At 39.3% G+C, this 24,540-nt stretch overlaps 1 protein-coding gene across 1 annotated transcript in view; it reads left to right on the forward strand.

Annotated features, from left to right (window-relative positions):
- Positions 1 to 24,540, forward strand: part of LOC122572116 (bifunctional heparan sulfate N-deacetylase/N-sulfotransferase) — a 367,071-nt gene that overhangs the window by 108,281 nt on the left and 234,250 nt on the right. Inside the window, exon 3 of the mRNA XM_043736715.1 lies at positions 3,090 to 3,241. The gene's annotated coding sequence lies outside the window, so the exon portion shown is untranslated. The remainder of the gene's footprint in view (positions 1 to 3,089; positions 3,242 to 24,540) is intronic.

The following is a 24,540-nucleotide window of genomic DNA, read 5'->3' on the forward strand; positions in this document are numbered from 1 at the left end:
TCTTTAATTGACCAAATAATGAACACAGCATTAATTGGAATACATTATTTATCAGACAAGTTGGACAGACAATAAAAAAATATTCGATTAAGTATAATATTTCCAGTTAGTGTTTATCTCGACTTAAACTGTCTCACATTTAAAACCATTACACTGATTCTATCTAAAAGAGGAACGGAAATAATGAAATAGCGAACATTACAAATTAACATAATTCTAAACTGATTAAACTAATATATTCCTGAAACTTCGTCATTCAAAATCCACCCAAACCGCATTTAAACGCGAAAATTAGGGGAAGGAGGCACACTGCAGCCATTTCGGTGTCGTAGTTTCGTGTACCAGTTAGAGCAATCCAGGCAGATCGTCGCGAGGACTCGAAATATAAAGGAAATCCCGAGGCGGCTGAAGCTAGTCGACGATTAGGCAGCATCGAGCTTGTCCACATTTCCATGCACATTGTCACGACCGAGTAGACGATAGAGTTTCCCCGCAGTTGGCACGCGGCTCTCTTATATACAAGCTAAAGCCAAGTGGGCCGAGAATTTAAGGCCGAATTAAGTTGAGAGTCCTGGCTCGAAACCGCGTGCACATTCATGCATACGAATAACAGAAGAGAATTTATTTTCGTATGAAAAACTCTCGTACCAAAGGCACGCAATTTTAGGTCAATGCTGCTGGTCGTTCTCCTCGCGAATAACTTGTCGAAAATCGTTGCGACGTTCCCTTACCTCCTTCTCCTCCTCTTCTATTCTATTTTCTCGTATATTACATCTTGTGTAACTCATAGAGAGGTTGCTTAGTATTTTGCAAAGCAAGATGCCTTTGGTATTATGGCCAAATGCGACTGGTTTCGCATGTAGATTTGGAAACATCGATGTAGTGAGGAACGTTCGAGTTATCTATGTTTTAACATTTTAAAATTCAATTATGAACTTTGCGCGGAATAATAAAATTTATATATTGTGAGACGCCGTTAATGTTTCATACAAGAACGAAACTACTTTTCAGGTCCGACAAGAAAACGATCTAGAATGAATGATCCAGAAAATGAGCTATCTTACCCTCGTAGGAATTTTACCACCGGCTATCCTCTATGAAAATCATTTATTCCGTCGAGTAAATTTTGAATGAGAGAAATCCGACACTACGACGTAGACGAAATGGCGTTTCGCTGTCTCGCCAGCCGCCCTCTTTATTATGTGCACGATTTACTTTGGCGACAATTTTCATCCTTTTGTCACCTCCATCTTGAAAGCGAAGGACGCTTCCACGTGGATCTTAGGGACTGGAAGGTTCCTTTTCCAGTCGGCGTAGAATTTGCTAAATTATTTGCCCTGGTTTAGTGTCATTGGTAAGAGAGTCTCTAATTCGAGAAATAGTCTGAGAAATTATATTTTACGTAATAAGATACGTATGATAGATTTATGATAATATAACGGAACAGTCAAATCAATGAATTTATAGCAAATTTCACATTTTATCCAGACACAAGTGTTGTAATGCTTATGGCCAACTATGTACTATACGGATTTAAATTAAAGATTTACTTGTTCTCTTCACGTTATATATTTTTTATATTTATCGCAACATATCAAATTATCGCGAGTGATAGCTGAGATTTAAAATAGGTTTCAAGATTTGGATAAAACGAGGTTTGTAATTTAATTGCAAAGTATTAAAACGAATAGCGTTTTGACGTCAACGCATTGTATTTTATCTACCGATGTTCCTCTATGTGGGAATTTCGCTATATTTGTATCATATATATATAAATGTTTCTCATTCCTCGCATTCTAGCATTCTAAAGAAGACTTGAACTTTCTCTGTGTTTCTTTATCAATTCTGCTTTGCAACCTCTTCCCTTGTTCATATTCTATTGTACCTTCTGCTTTGATATAGTACACTTAGGTGCAAAGTGCTCCTTTTAAGTGTCCGTATCCTTCCTCCGCGTTATTCGCATGATATTCTGTTTTCCACGTCCTGTTTTCTACGATTTCGAGTCTCTTCTTGGAATCTCTCTCGTGTCTAGTGCCTTGATGTCCATAATACATGACATTTACCATAAGCAAACTCTGCCTTTTAAAAAGACGACATAAAATGAGCCGTGATATTATTGTAAATATTTGATCTGTACTCAAGGATTCGTAAAAAGTTTCCACAAGAAGCATATTTCGGTTTTTTAAATATGAATAAATATTATAATATCACGATGATGATGGTACAAAACAGTAAACGGTATGTTAAAATCGCCATTGCTAAACTACAAATATTTTCAGTTGAAGAGATGTGCAATTCCAAGGAGAACCATATTTTCACAGCAGCGAATCAATTAAACGTTAAAACTGTTCTCGCACGGTGAATACTCGAAACGTAGTTTCATCGCGCATCGTTAATTACAGCTTTCATTGCCATCATTCCCGAGGATTCTTCAGAAGCATCTCGAACATCAAAGCCCCAACACCCTATCGGCTGTCAAGTACCTCGAGCCAAAACGCCAGCTCCAAAAATATTCCTCGTCACGCTTCTATCCTACTTTCTCCACCACTGTATATCCCGTTTCACCCTGCCCCTAAAAATTCAATTGCTAATTTAAAATTACAAACAAACGACCACCCTTAAATCCTGCCTGCGAAACTCTTGCGGTTTTCAATTTGTGCCACGATCCAATCCCCTTTTCGCAAACCTTCAGAAAAAGCAAACTTTGCCGATTGTTTCTGATTGGAAAAATTGTCAAACTATATTTTTTAGAGATTGGAAATCACGGAACCATGGGTTAGGGGTAAGAGTTTGAATACGCGTTGATAATGAAAATTTCATTAAATTAATAAAATAATTGTAAAGTGAAAAATATAAAAATTTCATTCTTCTTATTTTAACGATTCACTGTTAGCTGAGACAACGTCCATCGCTCATCGTCTGCATCCTGTGTAACGCGATCGATCGTCGCACAGAAGCAGATCCAAGAATTAGTAGAAATAATTATCTTGTATCTATCTATTAAGCGGAATAAAAGTAAATAAAAAGAACAGAAGGACTGAGTTTGCAGCACAGTCGCAAAGTATGATTTTATTATTCATCGATTGCAGGTGCGGGAGCCGACGTCGGACGCGGCCGATATACTCCCCCGGGGGCTATTTAACAGCGCAGCCGAGGAACAGGGGATAAAGATCGACGATAGCTGCACCGGTATCACGCACACGAACACAAACCTAGAAAGAGGCGGTCACACAGGCGGCAGGTAAGTTTAATATCTCCATGTAGCAAAGGTATACATTGTAACGCGGGGAGAAAGAGGAAGGAAGCCAAGATTATTGCTTCAATATTGCCTCAGTGTCAGGCGTCTGCGTAGCCTTCCGTTTCTCGACGCCTTTAGCTTCTCGAGTCTGCGACCACTCTTCTCGCGCCAGCGTGAACCCGAGTTCCGATGGGATGGCGGTCCACCAGCTTCAGGGTAGTTTAAGTGCTCGAAGGTTTCAACGAGCTGCGTTTATTCAGAGTTAGAGGGTCAGTTTGTTATTCCTTTTCGAAATGGTCGACTTTCGTTTGTGCACTTTACGGGAGGATTTCGGGACGTTGCGTTTTTATTTTAGCGTTCGTTTCTGTTGGATGTTTGCAGATCTTTTTTAGAAAGTTTCTTTCGGGAAGCGAACATTTCACGTTTCTTAGACTTTTTACCAGGATTATGTAAAATAGTCGACAGACGCGTGAGATAGTTTTGCCATTAAAAAAGATTAATTACGTTAATTAAACGAAGGTTCCCAATGAGCACACTTCCTTCCTACATTTACATATACAACATTTTAATTTACATATTACCACGGTGTTGTAAAAAGTTCCTTGATCGTACTACCATTAAATAAGAAGATAGTTTGCAGCATCGTCTAAGAATTAGAGTGAAAATTACCACACAGATTCCAATAAGCACACTTTCCCTTTAAGAGATTACATTTTAATTTACGTATTACTAGAAAATTACAGAAAAGTTTCCCACATTGATTTGCTTCCATTGGCCGTTAATTGAACGTGACTATAGAAGCTTCTGATCAAAGAATGACCTAATCATCAAATTTACCAAAAAGCTTTCAACTCGAAGTCCAAATCTGTTCGAACTCGTGTCGAATCCATCGCTAGCATCTTGCAGCTTGAATTCAAGTGGGCACGTGTGTGTACGATGGTCGCGCCGTTATTAAGTCATCTCTTACCAGTTATATCGTCTCTGGCGAGCTCTTACCCTCGCCTCTTTGAGTTTCTACCGCTTGGTTCGAATCAAGAAGCAGAATTCAAGCGATCTCGCGTCCAGACCGCGTATATTTTATCCACAAACCGGATTGCAGAAGTTATGTTCGACCTGAACGATTATCGGCACTTGGGAGATTGACGTTCATGCTGCAATTTGTCCGGCAAAGCTCTTTGTTGACCTTTCGCACTCTGTGCTTTTTCCTAACCCCTGGAGCAGTAAATTCAAACCTGTTTGCACTGTTTAATCGGTATTGCGCTGTTGGGAATTTTCGAATAAACGTTTCCTAAAAGTGAATCATCTTGGGGAATCCTTGCTATTCCTGTGATACAACTGTGGTCGCCAGTTGCGTTTTGCGATTGGGACATTCAGTTTACAGGAATTTCAATGTTATGGGTTGGAAAACTGCGATGAGAAACTGACACGATTAAGAATTCAACACCAGATTTGCCAGAATGGTGTATTTGTATTTTTCATAGGAATTTTATAGATTTACGATGCGTCTGTGTTTTGCTCTTTTGAACATTTGAATAACTTTCCATAAAATATTCAGATAAAGGCTTGTCCTTATTCTTTCGTCGTACTCTTCTCTTTTATCTTGACTTTTTTGACACACATTTTATAATTTAGTTCTATAAAGCTTCGATTATTCTTCCTAATTTGTTTCTAATAAGAAAAGGAGGAGGAAAGAGAAAGAGTAGATCGCCTTTCATTTTAGGTTTACTATTGGTTATTCAGTGATTGAAAATCGAACGTCTACGTGCATCTTCAGATTCATTTACCTTACCAATACAGTCACGATAGTTAAGACACATTATAGTCATAATACAATTTTTTAATATTTCGTATTACACGCATAATATATATTCGTAAAAGATAATAATCATAGTATATACATGTACATGCATGTATACAGAAAAAGCTTATACAAGCGTTCGAATTCATTTGCGAGCTACACTAATACACCCCCAATCCCTTCGATCTGCATAATCCCTAAGAATGTTCGAATCCTTTCCGAAAATAACGACGGAACCCCTAAAATCCACATCGTTGGGTCGTCGTCAGAAAAACCATTGACCGTAGCCGTTGATGAATTAGCGGTGTTCGAACGAGAGCCAACAGGCAACAATCCCGAGGGCCAAGTCTCGGAGCATCGAGCGTCGTTTGCACGGTCTCTCCATTACGAGGCACAAAGAAAATCCTGCAAAAAGACCGTGCTCGATTGGTGCACGGCTCTTTTCTGCCCTCGTTGCGATCACCATCGAGCGACGATGTTGGAGAGAGAACGAGGAGGTTGGTCGGTGCACTGGTGTACCACTCGGTAGAGGTGGATGGACGCAGAGAGGGTTGGAGAGGGTGGATCAATCGTCGTTGCGGAAGTGCGTTGATTTAGCAATCAGAGCAATGAGAAAGGGGTAGTGCGGCGGAGTGAGGGGATGGGCGGGAGGCAGTGGGCCAGTGTAAACGCGGATGGAAAGATGAACAAGCAACAGGAAAGAGAGGAACGAAGGGTACACACGGAAGGATAGCATCAGGAGATTGGGGGAGGAGGGAAAAAGGACCGTGTGCCTCTAGTAATTACGGTCGGTACAGCGGAATCATTTGTTTGCGCATTGTTGCCGCAAAGCATTGTTGCGCAGCGGAACGTTCCACCACCATCGGCCATCATCCCCCACCGTTGGGGGCTCGATTCATTCGCTTCATTCGCTTCTCTGGTTGTTCGACTGGTCGGCCCTCGTACCAAGCTTCAAACGCATTGTACCCTTTACGGGCCGCCTTCTAGCAACGAGAGTATGCTATATACATGGTATAGTATACACAGTATAGTATAGTAATATATATATATATGTTGATTAGACTGGTACGTATGTATGCATGTGCTCATGTGTGGTCAATGCTGCTGGGATCAACGCTGTAGAGGTTGGACCAGACGAATTCGACTGTGATGACAAATTAAGCGGGCGAAGCTGCGGCTAACTAGTCCGTTGAAACAGCTTGCTCCGATAAAGAGCGCTTCTGGTACTGTTTTCCGACTACGGTTCCAGCAAATCACTTTGGTGCTGCTGGATGATGCGTATCGTTGCTGTCCAGATGGTAGTGTGGATGTTAGAAGTTTGGGCGATGGTGCTAAGATAGACTTTTAGAGATCGTATGGGAATATAATTGTACAAAGGGCGAAGAAATTTAGCATTCTATTTCAAGTCATGAAATTGCGACAGAGTATAATGTTACAACATAGTCGATCGTGAAACTAAAGAGATGACACTTTTAAAAATTGAGCCTTGATTTATATAGAAATATAAAGCCATCAAGGGACTAAAGAAGCGCAATGCTAAAAGCACCAAGCATTTTATTCGATTAAAATATTTAGTTTATATATACGATACATACATCGCTATGATATTCAGTTTGCTGTATGAGGAGAAATATTCGAGCTAAAGGAAACCATAAATTATATCAACACGCATAATACGCACATAAAATTTATCTATGGTACTTTCGTAAGCCAGCAGAGAGTTTGGTGAATCGTAGTTGTATGATTGTATTACGTGCTCTTCCTCTTTTGATAGAATGCAGAGAGTAAACCGTTTTTGATATGTTTTTCCAGCGACGCGTTTGGAGACATTCCAAGCAGCAAGCATTTCGGTGTGAATTATATGAGACGTAGTCACTTTCTTCTGTGCCATCAAGCAAATGAGATTCCAGGAGACAGGAGATAGAAAAAATGTTTCCAGAATCAGATCGTATGCCCCTAATTTGATGAAATGCTGGAAGCTTCTGGGATTGCACTTTTATAGTCCCTTGATGATTTAGGGATTAACGTGTAGGAAATTTCAACTCCTCCTATCACGTCTTTCCTAAAACATTAATGACACGAATCTCAAGAAAATAATTTCTTAATGAACAATAATTTCTTTATGAAGGCTGTTCTATACGAACTAGTAGAGGAACGTATATATTTTGCAAAGATCGCAAAAGTATTTAAGCTGATTCATCACATTAATGAATCTCAATATTCAGTGGAACCATCTTTAACGTTTATGTGTTTAAAACGGCTACTCGTTTTATACTAAACTTTTACTAAATACCTGCACATACTTATATAATAATGTCTAAATTCTGGTATGTCTTCAGTAAATGTCTATTGTAGTAACTTTCATATTGATTTTCCAATTGTTTTCCAATTTTATCAATAGAATCAGTCGTGTCTCGTGAGAATACTAAAGAAATCTCAGAAAGTTTCCTATGATACGCGTGATATATTTATAAAAATATTCCATGGTAAGTTTAATTTTTCTACGGTCCGTGTACAAGTTTTCCAGGGTCAAATACCTTCGTGAGGCAGCCGTATCTCATAAATATTTTGACCGAACCTAATCGTTTCGAGCGAAACGCCATAGAAAAGGGGTAGAAAGTTGAACATCGACGAATATTACAGCCGAATACCGAAAATATCCGGTCAACGATACGGCTTGCGAGTTTCTCCATTATTTCCGCGTCAGGTACGAGCCTTCACAGCCATATTAATTATCGAAGATGCCGACCAGACCTGGCGAAGCAATTTTCCCCTGGAACGGCTCGGCTGGCAGCGCCTATCGAGGCGTATCGATCCCGCGTCTCGAATATTCGATACCCCGCAATATTTCGTAATGGATATTCAATATTTACGATGGTGGACAAACGAACTGATCGACTGGCAGCAGAAAAAAAATCGCCAACGAGATCGCCGGCGTATGAAGTTCTGCAAATATTCTACGGGTAAAAGGGTGGCGCAAAACTCTCGGCCGTTGCCTCGAGATTGCTCGATTTCGTGACGGTTAAAAGGAAGCGTATCGTGAACCGGAATTTGCTGCCGAATTTCGTGATATTTTGGTGCACGAGGTGTCTGCAGTTTATCTTTTTTTTCCTCTCTCTCTCTGTGTGAATATTCGTCACAGGATTGTTGAGGTTATGGATGAAATGGTAAACGATGCAAATGTGAAAAAATGGAAAAGGATTCATTTCAGTGGAGAGGAATGTAAATCTCACGTAGAATAAAGTGAAAAGAGTTATAAATATCAGTTAACTTTTTTACATTTTTAAGGCCATTATACGATACAGTTATTGACGCAAGTGTCCTCCAAATAATGGAAAAATGATATCTTGAAAAGCGTAACGATAGAATACAGACATCTTGACAGAGTTGATATTTTCAATTCTTACAACTTAATTTGATTAATTTAATTCTTCGTAAAGATTAAAACTCGATGCGATTGAAATATCAATGGAATAGCAAAGAATGAATTATTAAATAGTACTGCAGACAACTTTCAATTGAACTCGTCCGAATGCTCAGAGTTTATTAAGTAACGAGTATCCCTAAACCTCTCGTCAACCCTCTAAATCCAAATTCCGATCTGCAGCAAGGTGAAAGGATTAGTTCAACAGGGCAACATAATTTAGCAAGAGGTACAAATTAGACCGGAAGAACTAATCGAAGAAGTACGGCAGTAGCAGTTGCGAGGATAATAATTTGAGAAACTAAATAACAAAACGTAGATCCTCGGTAGAATTCCTCATACCCGTATCAGTTCTATCCATCCAATTACCATCCGGAGAACTTGCACGAAACATCAAAACACATTCTCCTATCCGTTAAGCATCTCGCGCTCGTCTGTCTCGTTAAGGATCGAGCGGTGAAACTCTAGAAAGACGCGTGCTGCCAGGATCCGGCCGGAAATACAAAGTTGTTGCTACGGCGTGCGAACTTGCACGAAATTAGCTTGGTCTAGTGGATGGAAGCGGGTCAAAGGTGAGTCTCCGAGGATGTATTAGCCGAAAATTCAGGCTGATTGAAGCGCATGCCGGCGTAACCCGCGTCTCAATGAAGCTTCATAGGGCGGAGCTCGAAATTTTCGAGCGAGTTTCGTGTTTGTACATTGTCTCTTTACATTTTGCCCTGTTCGTGGCTTTCAACTACACGTACACCCTCAAATGTCTTAAGAACTATTTTTAACGAAAGTTTAAGGTTTCAGTTTGTGTAGATCGCTATGTACGATATTCGACGTACATCGCGTTGATAAAATATAATGATTGTTCTAAGACTTTTGTCTATAGGTTCTAATCTGCAGGTTCTGTTTTATGAAGGGTATACTCTTACGTTCTAAAGCCTTAGAGCATATCATATTTTTTATAAAAATTTAATATTTCCTACAGATTATTTGATAGAATATTATTCGCTAGAATAGATGCCTTTTAAGCCTTTTAAGATAAAAGAACCATCAAGTCAAAAAAGATTCAATTACCAGGATCGAAAGCTGAATTACTAATAAGAGGATGAAACATAAAAGTGGATCTTTCATGGAAATCTTCGTGGAAGAGGAAGAGCATGTCTACGAAACTCGTAAAACATGCAAGCATTGAAATTTAAATCGTCGCGCTTTATGGATTGTATGTTGCGTTATATGTTGCATGTGAAAGAGACGAAGACTTTTAGAGGCCATTACTATGGGTTCGTTGAAAATTTAATCCTGATAAAAAATGGACGCTCCCCTTGAGACTCTCTATAGCGGAGCACTTATCTCTTTGTATTTCCAAGTTTGTATGCTTTCCTTTCTTTTTTCTACGTTAGATAAATCGTCGGCAATCTTTCTGGTTTAGTCAAGGCGTTTTGTTTGCACGATTTTTATCCGTTCGATTCCCTCCGCGAAAGTAGGACGACAATACTTGAAAATTCAAAGTTCCCTTCGACAGTGTTTATCATTGGTTTTATGTATAATTTATGTGTTTGGTTCGGTGGGAAATTTATTCCGGCCGATTTCGAATCCAGATTTACCAACGAACGACGAGTGGACCGAGATCAAACGCGAATATTCCTTTCATTGCTCGAAATTTGTACAGCTGTCGATTTTCCTGCCAAATATCACCGACGATTCTCTCTTAACTTTCCGACCAAATCGCGAATTCTAAGTTAAACGATGTTCATCGACGCGTTCCGGTGAATTGCGACCCGGGTCGAACTTTCGTTCGTTAAATTCCGCCCCGTCATGAAATGAATCTGGAAATATACTTCCTTGTTTCTCTTCTTGCGCTCTTCGCGACGCCCAACCATTCTCCTACGTCAAGTGTCTACTCTTCTGTTAACTTTGCCTAGAAGGTATTCTTCGAATTCATATAAACTTCTTCGTAATTACGATCCGTGGATCGTTATCCAATCCAATTGATTCCTAAAAAGTATAAACTTTCGAATTACTCTAGAATCAACTAAGAATCAATAGGTTTCTAGATGCAATTGAGAATTTTCCATTCTCCAGAAACTTTACTACACCGGGCTACTCTGCTTTCGTTTCCAATAATTACGAGATAAGCACAAAAATATCGGGAACAAGAGACGATTCGCATATTTCTAATTCATCTGAGAATCCTCAGTTCAGACAAATTGATAGTAAATGAGAATACCCAGGAGAAGATTGTCTATCTCTTTACTTGCAGCAATTACAAAATGAGCGGAAGAATCTCGAAATCTTTATTATATTCGCATACCTGAAACGTTCCAATTTGCAGTTTTGCGTGACAATTGAAATAGATTCCGCTCTTCTTATCGCACTATCGTTGGTATTCTTTCGAGATCGCAAGGAAACGCGAATCGAACGATTTTCTCCGTCGTGTAGCCACGAGATCTCTCGTGCGATCTAAGCACGCCATTACGCCGCCGGAAGGACGTTTAATCTCCGTGGCTCGAGCGTTTCAGCGTTTCCTAGAGGCGGACGAGAACCAAGACGATCCGTCGAGGATCTTTGCCAGCATTTACCGCGATTTTCTTCTCCGACCTCGCGACATCCCGTCTGATCTCCCTTGATCGTGCCCTTTGCTTTCGAATCCGGACACCTGTTCGCAGTTATATTCGCCAAAAGAACGCCTCACGATCTTCTGTTACGAATTTTTTCCAGATAGAAATTTTTCAATGTAGGATCTTTCAAGATACGAGAAAGAAAATTGAACGAATCTGACTTTTAGCCCAGTTCTAGGATAACGAACCTTTGAGTGTGGTTTTTATTTCATTTTTTCATGATTTAATTTTTCCAATGCTTTTTAATATTTCGAAGGAAATATTCTTAACTATCGAAAGCAAAAGAGGGAAGTTTATTGCTAATTTTTTGTTTATAGAGGGAAATGGATGATTTACGTTTTATTTATTTATTTTATGGTAAAAGGATAGATGAAATTTAAAATTCAAATGTGATGTTTCTGTACAACAGTTTGCTCGAAATGTTATGGAGATTTGAAATTACTTTCTCCGATTTATATCTTCGTACGTAATTTCATCAAAAACCCTCCAAACCAAATTGCCATGGAAACGGACAGGTCTTCGTACATCTGTGAACAATTTTTAAAGAACTTCTACATCGATAGTCGCAAATCAGCGATGGACAATGAGAGTGCAACTAATAATAATCGACGAAGGGAAGAATATAAAACTGTATTTCATCAAAATTCATGTATCGAACGAGACATTCAATTAGTGTCCATTAAGAAGCGGAAGATTCGATAAAACTACGAAGCAACTTAGAATGAGAGAGAATGAAAAGTAGGCTTGTGGTAGAAGCCACGTTTACGAAGAGGATTTCTTACGCTTGTACAGGAATCTAATGAACTCTCAGGCTGTCTCATTGCCTGCTGTCGCGCGAACTCGTGCACGAACAGTGGAATAGATATCGGAATAGAATTTTCCTTCCGCTACCAGCAGCTTGGACTCTGAAAATTGCTTGTCAGCTGTCGCGATCGTTGGTTCTCGTTTTTCGTTGGCTAAATCACCCGATTCTTTTCCTCTTGTTCGGCCATGCTTGCAAATTGACGTTGTCTTCCTCTGTGAATGCGATTCTAATAGCTTTCCGATAGGAATAAACGTTTGATCGTCAAATTGGTGGAATGTACGGTGCGTTTGGAGTTTAGGAATATTTTAAGATCGATATTAAAAAATTACAGAATGTTGAAGATCTATTTGACGCTTAAGAAATATAAATCTTAATTTCTTCGTTCCCTTTTTAAAGTGGTTAAATCTTAGCATGTTAGGTCAATCTACTTTAGATGCTATTAGCACAATTTTTGAAGAGATTCTCTGCAGCTACTAATTTTTATCTTTAAAACGATCTCGCCTTTGAGGAAGATTCTCTAATCTTACATTCATGTCACATGTTCTGCCCCTTGCATTAAACAAGAAATTAAGAGCAAGGAAAAAGGAGGGAAAAGTAAAAAAAGCAAGGAAAACGAGCTTTATCTTGTTCTTTTTTTGCGCAGACCTTTAGGTTTAATCGTGAGACATCTGGAGTGTCTTTTTTGCGTGTCCTCCTCGTTACCAGAAACACCATCCTCATTGTAATGTTACAAATGGCCTGACACCCGACGCTGCTTTAAAACTTTTTATCAAATGTTGAAACATTGTTTATCTTTTCTGACATGCACAACCGCTGTGTTTTTAAATGTTTCCATTACCCTGGACCACAGTCATATAGAAGATTAGTAATTAGTTTTTTACTTTCAGCTATGAAGATGGAAAGATGCAGGTTTGAAATATAATATATACAAGTTATGTTCGGTATTCATGACTTTCTATAGAAATTTCCTCTATTCATCTGGAAGGAAATAAAATCATATCGTTTGTTATAACGATAATTACTGAAAAAAAGAAAGTAAAATGAAATTAAACCAAAATTTTTGTTCCTCTATACTCTGTTCCATCCTATTCTATTATATTCCATTTTATTCTTCTAAATTGCAATCCACAGTATTCTTTTCTATTTCTATAGAAATCTAAATTTCCTTTACCTTTTTACAAAAAAAAAAAGATTACGATTCATGTTAATACAATCATATTCATATAAAATCGTCTTTGGAAGCAATTTTCCCCGCGCAGCATCCACCAATCAATAGGTTACGTTTGATCGTCGCCGTAAAGTGGCCGATCCGCCATCGACAAGATTCAAATCAGCCTGAAATCGCAGCTCATTAAAGAAACACAAAAAGACGGAGACGTTCGTGTTTTCCATTCAATGTTTCCATTCAAGCGATCGCACCTGTAGCTCCCCGTGGCCATTTCTAGCATTTGCTAGAAAGAAAGGCCGATGAAAGTTTCACGACACCAAGATTGTTTCCGCAGAAAGAAATAATTAAATGCATGGCTATCGAGAAGCGCGAGGAGTAATTGGTCGAAGCGACGAACGAGATCGAGTCCTCGATCGACTTCCGAATAGCGATCGTGAAACTTTTACGAGCCGTAAGCGGCAAGTAGCTGGAATCCTCCTGACACCTGTTAAAGAACCTACATATTATAGTTATCTACTATAGTTCTCTTGTCTGATGCAAATCTATGAAACGATCAAACTTTTTATTACAGTCTTTTATCGCTCCTGAATAATTTCTCGTATTAATTATTCGGAAGTCGATCTATCGGGACCGTGAAATAATGATCAGTAGCGCTACTCGTTGAATGACCGCTGTTCTACTGGGAGACTCTACAGGAAACTTCTCCATTTTCTATATTCTATCTAAATTCTACATCTATTGAAACATTTTTCTACTACATAGAATTATTTAATCCTTTCATTATGCCGTGAGAGCAGAGAAATTAGATCTTTCCAAGAAGAAAAGGAGAAGGAATACATGAAAAATGTAAGGATACGAGAACTACCTACAAAATAGGTTCTATCTGAAATCCATCAAATCATCTAATTTGAAATCATGGAATATCTATGTATCGACGTCCAGAAAAAGATCGAAGTCTATCTCTTAATATAACCAATCTTTTGTGAGCACAGAAAGTTTAAGTTTCGTTTCAAGCTTATTTAATCAGAAACTAATGATTGTCGTCACCTCTCAGGTCCGTTCGACGCTTGTTAAAGCGCCGGAAGTTATCGCCGTGTCTCGCCAAATCCAGACACCGCTTCTCTTCTCTGGTGCAAATCGATGGAACGAGTCAACTCCCAGGTCAATTATCGTGCGACGTAGCCTGCTGGTTTTCGGAAACCAACCTCTTCGACTTCATTTCCCGTCCTCAGCCGCATTGAAATCGTCTCGAAGGCTACCTAACGCTTCCACGTTGCGGCAGGATGGTCTTTCTCGCGGCTCTGAAAGCCGTGGAACAATGTTACCGGATGCAGATGAGACTCGATTCCCTCCAGGCTGCCCCGACCTCTTCCTTCTTGATCCCGGGGATCGGGCGGAATTTCTCAGAGACGTAAGAGAGATCTCGCTTTCAGACATCCAGCCCGTTTTGGTCGCCGTCGTCCTTGACTCCTCTCCCTTCTACCTCATTCGGCATGGTTCGATTTCTTGTCACAGGGAAATGAGGTTCTGAATGGATGCCGGTTCGTATTCAAGTCTACGTTTCTTGCTATTTGAGACTCGTCTTTCTTGTTCGGGAAATTTCAACCTGATGAGCTGGTAGACGTTCTTCTACTTCCGGTATCTTGCCTCTTGCTTTTCAATCTTTCGCTGCTTCTTTCGACTAACGGATGCTCGATATACGCTTCGGGCGCTACATATTTTCCTATTCATTTTCTTGCTTGTTCTAGGCATTGGTTTTTGAACGAAAAATTATCGTACCTGATAATCACGTAGGTAATCGTATGAGTTTATTTGATCCACCGTAGACGAAATGGATAAGCTTCTTTCGAATTTGCAAATTATTATTACCATTATAACAAATTGTTGCAAATTATTATTATTTTTATTATAGGAAACTTCAAACGTTTGACTGTACCAATGATTGTATAATGCACTAGAAACGTCAATGAATATTTCAATATATTTTTGATATATTTCTTTGAGCATCTAGAACGTTACAAAAATTAGAATATTATATGTCTCGGTGCATTTATCTTCTATTAATATAATACATCAAAACGATAAATTTATCATCGAAACAAACAGGACAAATAAGCGTCGTTTTACATGTATTCGTATCTTTCCTCAAAATAAAATGCCATTCAAAAAATTTCAAACTTATCAGTCCACGCTTCAACAACCTATTCTGAACTTTCTCTAAATTCAATACCCCTATTTGCTTTGCAATTTTTCCCATATTTTCTGATCGCGGAGCACAGTTTTGCTACTTTTCTACCAGTTTCCACCGTCGCTTGTCCGCGCTGGCAGAAAACTTTCCAACGCCCAACCACTTCTTTCTTTTTCTCTTTTCCTGAATGCAGAATTTCTTGCCACCGCACCGGTCGCTTCATCGGCTCCATTCTCCATTCAATGTCACCGTTTGCCTAACGGTGCATCGCGGCTCGCTTTATCGCAGCGTCGAACCGGAAGTCCGCGGTCGAACAGCCACCAAGCTTCGATCGTCGGTTTCGCGGTCAGGTCTCGATGGTCCATCGACCTCTTTGTTGCAATTTTTCCTGCTGTCGTTGATTTACTTCATTATAAGTTGGTGTCGCGAAAAATTCACGCTGCTTACGGCCAACCGTGTACCTTTTCTCAAAAATTTCCACCAATTTCGGTTTCTTTCTCTTTTTTCGGTGCAACCTTGAACTTGGTTTCTCATTGGAAAAAAGAGGGAGACCGGCGTTTCAGTGGAAAATCTTGTGATAGTTTCTTTGGAAAGGGAGATCTCGCGCTGTTTTCCTTGATTTTATCTCATTATTAGTAAACTTGAAATTCTCTCGTGAGAAAGGACTTTCTCCGCCTTCTACACAGCTATCTTCTATTACAGAATTTCGTTTGTTTTATTATTCTGTCCTTAATTAATTAATTCTGTGAATGGGAGTTCGAGTTGAAGGATTGTAGATTGCAAAGAGGATGAAATACTTTCTTAAAGAAGGGAACGCTAATTATCTTAGCTAACTAAAATTTCCTAATTTCGAAGGGTCTTCCGTCTTTCATTTTAAATTCTCGCCTTATTTTACGTCCCACGAATTTGGCTAAATGTGAAGAGAGGGAATCGATTAGATTCGAATATGCATAGCAACTTATATGGATAGCAACAAAACTTTATAGCGCAAGATCTGCTAACTTTGATAGAAGACACCAAAGAAAGAAAGAATTAGTTCAACTAATTTATCGATATAAATATTAAATTGTTCTATATGAAATGTCTAATTACCAACACTCATATACACTTGTAAGTGTCAAAAAATTCAAATCGTACATCAGAAAGAAAATTCTACGCCTTCAAATATAATAATACAAAAAAGAAAAATTTTTTTCAAAGATGAAAAAATATTTAGCGAAAGAAAAAACGTTACGAATAATAAATAATTTAACGATCGTAGCAAATATTAAATTTCACGATTTCATTTTATCAATGCATGAGATATAGCAATTCATTTCAATTATACAGTAAAACACGAGCAACTGCAAAGTGAAAGCAGTACTTTTTCCCCTCGAATCTTTCCTCGGGCTCCCACAAAGACTTCTCGCTCGTTTCAGCGGTGAACAATTTCCGCAAACAATTTAATAATATTATCCTAGGATGCGCACGCGTGCGGGAATGCGGCATTAATTGCAGCGAATCGTGATATATAATTAACGGGGGTGGGTTGCATGGGCGTATCGCAGTCGGCAACGAACGGCCGAAGTGGGTCGCAGCGTTTCGTCGACGTTACATTACATTACGGGACATAATTTCCGTTTATGCGCCGCAGTATAACACACAAACAGCGACACGGACGCGCACTCACCGCTGCACACGGTCCAATAACTCGGCCCGTCTGCGAGACTTTTGATCGCGCGTGTATTTCATCGCTTTAATACAGAGGCGAGTCTAGTCGAGCACATTGGCCCCGAGACACAGAAAGTTTCGAGTCGAACGAGAGACAACCCTCGCTGGAAAATATATGTGGCACAGCCAGCAGAGAGTCGGTCGAACGAAGTGTGTGGGATGATTAACGAGTTTTACGGCTCGACCGCCAATTCCGCTAACAGTTTTCTCGTCGCGAAAATTCACCGGCTTGAGAGAGCCTCCGCGTCTAACTTTGTTCATATCTCCGGACCCTGTAATAGCGGCTCATTTGCTAATGCGTTCATAATTTAATCGGTGCTACGGCTGGCCCGCGGAGTACACGTTCGCCGCCGATTAATTCGATCGAAGTGACTTCCTCCGTGAGGGAAGCACATCTGGGGTTACCTGAAAAATGTTGAATTTCTACGAATGGTAGAATGTATTATGACCTGAAGAGAAATCTTTACTCGGGATCGAATATTTCTGTAGAGTTTGACGTGGTAAATGATCGTTGGAAAGACAGTAGATCTTTTGATTATTAGACAAAATATTAATAAATCTGACAGGGTGTAGTGCGTTATAGACAGTGGGAGTAACAGAAAAGGATTTTATTAGGAAACAGTGACGTTTCAAATAGATGATCTCCCAAGACATAGATTCTTCGGTTGATGAAATATTTCGAAGTTTTAACAACGGTAGAGTACTTTATGAACAGTGGAGATACTAATTCATGCTACGGTTAGTTCAATTTCTGCTTCACCTCGTTTATATCCTGGATTTGAAGTTTATGTCTAGCACGCCAGAGTTTCTGTATCAAGACATTGTATGAAATGTCTAATAGAATTAGGTTCATAGTTCCGGATATCGTAAAGTAAAGATAAAAAACCCTTTTTTGAAAAACACGTTCACCAAGTCCAAGCTTCTTCCGCAATATAATTTCTCGAATCCACTGATAATGTATTCGCCGATACAAGAAAACGGGGTAAATACCATAACCGTTACTTACCACGAATGCCATATACCATGGAAACAGTCTTGGAAAGTTACGCGTCACGTTCGCCTCAAATAACGGCAACCTGTTAACACGACCGACAACTTGATTCGCCGTTGTAATTGCAAAGTTGATCGTCCCAGACGTCTATACCGCGTTGAGAAGTTCGCGAAGCGGTTACGTCGCTTTCAAGGGAGATGATTTACAGATTGAATTTCAAGCGGTACTCGTTACAGCACGGAACAGCTTCTTCCACCCTCTTCATCGAAGGAGTAGCCGGTGTTCGTATTAATTCGGTGAATTTTTAAAAACGTCGCGGTAACTTATTTCGCCGCTGGTCGCTTTGTATTTTAATCGACAACGATCCTTTTTATAATGACCGCTGGTTGCGCGTCTGCTATGCAAATGACACTCTCGGGGAAAAAATTGCCTCCTCCGCAGAAAACGCGAGGGAATACCAACGAGATATCTACACAGCACTGCCACGCTTTCCTTTTCTCTCTTTATGTTTCTGCTCTTTTATTTTTCTCCTCACATTTTTTTCGTTTGTTTGTTGCTTTTGACGGAACACGGTCAGCTTGAATACCAAATGGCTGCCCCTACCCTTGGGCTTGGTTCTTTGGCGAATCCTGCGCAATGATTACGAGCACGTAAGATTTGCGGGAAATGGAACACCCTCTTGGATCCGGCGGCGTTGCAATTTGAACCTGTGTCGTCCTTTGTAGCGTGTGCAAATCGACACTTTTCCCAGCCCTCGCTCTTCCTGTCGTTACCTTTTGTTGCTCCCTTCCACGTGTTTCCATATAAAGTAGGTGCCGGAGCTGAAGAAGCAGCCTCGGCTAGTGATGTATTTGAAATTTAACGAGAGTTGCTCCTATTCTTTCCTGGAGTTTTGTTATAAACCCAGAGGCGTTATAAGCATATGGAGATTTTTCTTCTTAGCTTTAGAGTAATAATCTATGGCAATAAAGCTTCGAGATAATGACTGAATCTCACTCATTAGGAATCTTCTATTTTCCTATTTCCTGTTCTTCAAAGCAAAGCGATCGTCCTCTTTGCATTTTTCAAAGAAATTCATCGACAAAAGGTCATCCACCCTAAAGGATATCGAATGCGACAGCAAAAATCACAATTTCAGAAAATTACCTTCTAGTAATCTATTCGAACAAGTGATGGGCATATCTGGGTTAATAAAATCGAAAATCAGATTAACTATATAGATTCTGTCATTCTGTCGAACTATGACGATCCTTAACGTCCTTTGGCAGTCGATTGGGAATTACCTATAGCGACAGATGCTTCCGTGTATTGGTGAACGATAAGGAACTAAAAGAAGGTCGCGTCCAAGTGGACATGTGGTCGTTACGATGGCCAACGACGTTAACGAGCCCCTTTTACGGAAACCCGGTCGAAGGAAGTTCGATACTGGCACTTTATTGAATCACGAATTTCGTAGAAATCGCCGGCGCCGCCAGGGTAAACGACGATTCTAGCCCGGTTCGAATGTATATTTAATGCGATTACTTGCAAGTCTGCGTTCGAGCCGCGTTTCGTTTAAAAATACGATTCCTTATGTGGGTCAACGACGCTAGTTCGCTTAAAATGGTCTAGCGATGATTTTCGATGAATTTTGCCGATAGAGACAATAAAATAATTGAAATAATTTTGTCGCGTGTTTCGCATAACATATTAATTTAGAAATAAATTCTTGTAATAATATAGGCGATCAAAATCTTTAAATTTTTAATTTAGAGAGTCGTTGCTGTGAAAGATTATCTTGAATAGAAACGACGAAATCCTATTATAAGCCTGATACATTGATGTTATTTGTACGATACTGTGATGAATATTGATTTCAAGATAATTATTGAAACAAGATGTACGATCGCAAGAAGTAAACATAAAAATCAAAGCTTTCTTGCTTTGAACAATGTATACAAAATAATATATATATATATATGTTCATTGTAAATGTTTCCACGTATCGACTGTTTTACAAATAATTATACAATTGCATCGAATAATATAACAACGCAGGAATTTATTTCATTTTACTCCTTTATATACCAAACCTTTGTATTTATTTATTACCATTAAGCTGATTATCTGTCAAGAACACTCAAAATCCTCGTCTGTTTAAAAATTCCGAAACTATCCGCAATCCTTCACTTTCCCCGATCCGCGCTCTATACTATCGCCAGAACATCAAACTGTAATCAAACCCCTTCTCAGCAACCATACTCCCTTTTACCGTACCCGAATGGATACTGAACTTCGAAACTGCGTACTGATCCTCGGAAAAGGATGAAAGAAGCTCGATGACCCGACCCAAAAACCTCAGTGTGCCAAGGAATACTTTATTCGATCGTAAAACGGACTGTCCGATTTCCATGGCTTTTCAAATAATGTTACCGTACGGCGCACTATGTCACCGGAGTAGTTTCGGGTCGAAGGCGCTATAAATCGATAGTATCGTAGTCCTTGCATCCAGTTTACTGTATCTCACAGAGATTGGATCGAGTTTAATGCAATATGTTGATATTAATACGTAAATATGTAGATAGATCTCTCTCTCTATCGTAATATATCGATTCAGAAATGCTTTTTGTTCGGAGTTTCATGTAACTTAGAGAGGATGTCTTTTTTCTTTATTTAATTTTCATTCGTAGAACGAAACAAATACTTTTACCACGGTCATGTTCACAAAGATATGAATTTGTATGAAAATCTGCGGTTTAGTCGTAAGAATAGACAAAACCTGGAGAATTTCACGGATTAACGTCTAAGAAAGAAAATCCTCCGCCCCGATTTCTTCAAAAAATAGGAGAAAAGAGAAAAATATTCGCGCGAATCGTACGAGCCACGTTAATTCCGGCCGACTTTTATTCACACCGAAATACCACGATCCACTCATCTCGGGACCATATGCTTTTCATATTTCCTATTTGAAAGCCGCCTGTCACGTTCAGCCGTGCACGTAGAACCACGTCCACCGTAATTTCTCTGAGGGTAATTTTGCGAAATCCCGCGAAACATTGTCGAAATATCCCAACGTTCGACTAGATTCTTACAAAGATATCCGATAACCGTGTAAAAGTAGTCGATGACACGCGAAATCACTGTTAGAAGTGATCTATCGAGTTCGATTCGATCCTCTATTGTTCCAGTTTCAGTGGAATATACAGAATGATTGGATAAAGATGATGATAAATTTAAGGGGTGATTCTAAGAATCGAGATAAAACGAAAATGAAGAGTAAAAATATTGCATATCAGAGTTCGTCTAATAGTATTTAGAGATCGATAAAGGTGGTGCATTTATATTAAATATATGCAAAGAATCTTCATAAAAATTCACCATATTTGGTTATTAGTTTCCGAGGTATTTCAAGTTCTCCGACCGTTAATTAAATATCTCGAATCAAAATTCATTTGTACGCTCGAAGTTCGCCACGGAATTCCTCCGCATTCGTGAAAATACCTCGTTGTGGTTTCATCATATACGTTCTCGTGATTCCTATTTAACAAACGTTGAATGTATAATTATTGCTTTCAACAGAATTCCAAGAGCTTGCTAATACGGAAGTTTCTTTGTCATTTCAGAGACCACGAAGCAGTGAAATTTCGAAACAACCGTCAATTAATTTCTTTGGACCACATCTACCCCATCGTAAAAATCGAATCTGCAGTGAACGTGTTAATTTGATTAAAAGTCCACGAACCATTGAAATTTCGAAATAACTCTCGACCAACTACTTTGGACTACACCCACTCCATTTAAAACCCAGAAAAATCAGTTTACATCCTAAACTCGACCTAAATAATCATCCGAAACACGATCACACCCCTTTCGACATAATTTATTCTTCCATCCCATCGTCATTTGCTCTATTCGTGAATGTCAAATCTGCAGCGAACGCGTTAATCTGATTAAAAGTCAACGGACCATTTCGAAACAACCCTCAACTCCTTGCAAACCTATTTGCTTGAATTAAAATCCAGAAAAGTCAGTTCACTTTGCAAGATCCAGCCAAATAATCCTCGAAAACACAACCACCCTTCTCGACATTCTCCCTTCTCTTCATCGTACCATCATTCTACCCTATCTCGAAACAGCCACAATTCTCATCCCCATTCTCGGCTCTTCACCGCAGAGATACGAAGTGTCGATTATCAGCGAACCCCAGTTTCGACGTGTTTCAGTCCCATACGCGACGAACAAACCGGAAACCGGTCGCACGAGTGGTGTAACACGTCGAACTGGTACATGGAGGTTGGCGTCAGCAGGGGAGGCATTTTCGCGACGTTCTCGTAAGCTGTTCGTCTACATCTTGCGACTCGTCGATGCGCTAACGGATTGTAGATAGCAGATGACGCTCAGGGGATACACTGGGATGTTAATTCAGCTATTACTTATACATCATGATCGCCAGCTACAATGAGCCTGCCTCCGTGGGATTTTGGACCTGGGATAGTTTCTATAAGATTAGGGTCAAACGGTAGTTTTCGAATCAGGTACAGTCGAGTTCAAATATAAAATTTTCAAAATAAATATTCTTTTCAATAGATTTGGATCTGAATGAGACAGATTCGAATCGTTCATAAAAATGTACGTAGTCGTTTAAAGCATAGTGGAACTTCGATCAAATGGATTTGAATCTTCTATGAATAATTTAAATTTCCAATTCTTACTGGGATCTCTAGACTGTATAGACCTATGTGCCATTTTTTATTTATTATACGAAATGAGTGTTTACACTGATTGTTTATACGTTGTAACGTATTCTAGTATTTGTTTTAATAGAGTAATTTTTAGACAAACGCAACAAGTTAACCTTTAGAATTCTTGAGAAGAACTATCCTTCTTTTCATGATTTTCCATTTATCGAGCAGAACTTCCTGTCGTTACACAGACTAGTAGTATACTAAATGAAGAACTCTTGCAGCCGAATATTTCATGGCACAGAAGCTTCCCAAGTTTTCCATCTTGAACCCAGTCACCCTGCGATCCATCGAAGGAATTCCGGAGCCACACTGTGCAAGTTTTCCGACCGTTAATTAAATGCAGACAATAGCTGACCCTTGCTGTTATACTCGAATCGACGGGTCGTTATTCAAGTTATTTTAATAATCTCACGATTAAACGCATCTATCACACTATCTCGATGTTTCTCCGTTCTTCTACTAACTAATACCATTAATCTTTGTGTATGATGTAAAACTCAATGTACAGTATTCTGAACAAAGCTTCAATTTATACAATTGTAGGAGTATAGCGTTGCTAACAGATGTTTGTTCATCAAATATAAACATAAAATAGTGGAAACTATATTTGGCAATGAAATACAAACGTTATAATAACAATTAAACTCTACTCTGATAGTCCCCTAACTCTCAATGTAGTTCAGTTGTCTTAAAATTTGTCTGTTTCAATTCTCTCGATTCATCAAAGGTTCACACAGAGTCCTTCCATTTCTCGATTATACAACTCGCTTAGACTATTTAAGGCTGGTGCTACAACGTGTCATTTCATGGTAAGTACAACCACGTATTAACTGTTATAAAAACTGTGGCTCATGTTAATACAAGTAATTAATGATAGTAATATGCGTATTCCATTTCGTTTGGAAATTTGAGTGAATTATAATGAGATCGTTATTTAAGAAGAAACTACCTGAAGAGGGTTAAATATCTTAAACACACAACACATATTTTCATCATAAACGCAGTGGAATTTTTACGTTAAATTTATATGAAATTTTAGTTAATGAACTATTAACTGAATCTTTACTGCTTCAATTCCTCTATCTGAACGCGAGCTTCTACCATGTGAACGAAAAATAATAGATAGCGCTGATAATTGGTGAGCTTTTGTTACAGGAACTATATAAACTTTTTGTTCGCCAAAAAGTTCAGATAAATGGAGTTCTATTGTAGCCTGCACAAAAACACACAGATGCAGTTCTACGATACCCACTCAACATAAACGTTCACCGAGTTCTCAATCGTTCGTCGTTCACGCGAATTCTCATTTGTGATTTTACATAATCATCATTCGACCTTTGAAAAGTCACGATAAAATTGAACGATAGCAATTTGAAAAAATAACGACGAACTGATACCTGCGACAGTCTTTCTCTTTTACAACAACTTCTCGTGAGAAATATCGATCCTAGGTGGAGGTTTATACCATAGATGCAATTTTCTTTCCGGTGTGTAACGCTTCTCGAAAACTAGCGTACATCGGGACGACGCCGAAGCGTCGTTTACGTCGCGTGTACGGTGGCTGTATCCACAAAAGGGCAACGCACCACCGTCGCATCGACGACTTATCGATTCCTCGGCCGTTGCTCGCGAGGCTGTTCGTTTAATAAAACACGAAGACGGACGATGCACCTTTATGTCGGCCCAGTTGTGTTGGCGATCGAGTCCCAGCCGTTGTATCGTATCAATCATTGCGCGGCAAAGAAGCAAGACCGCTTTATTCGCGGCAAAAAGATATATATCCACGTGGTCGTTTCGCAGGCGCAATTTCCTCCATGATCGAGGTTTATGTTGGAACTTGGATATTTTTTCTTTTGGTCGCTATATTTTGTTGGGCCTTAATGCG

The sequence above is a fragment of the Bombus pyrosoma genome, linkage group LG10, assembly GCF_014825855.1.
Source record: "Bombus pyrosoma isolate SC7728 linkage group LG10, ASM1482585v1, whole genome shotgun sequence".
Classification (NCBI taxonomy): domain Eukaryota; kingdom Metazoa; phylum Arthropoda; class Insecta; order Hymenoptera; family Apidae; genus Bombus; species Bombus pyrosoma.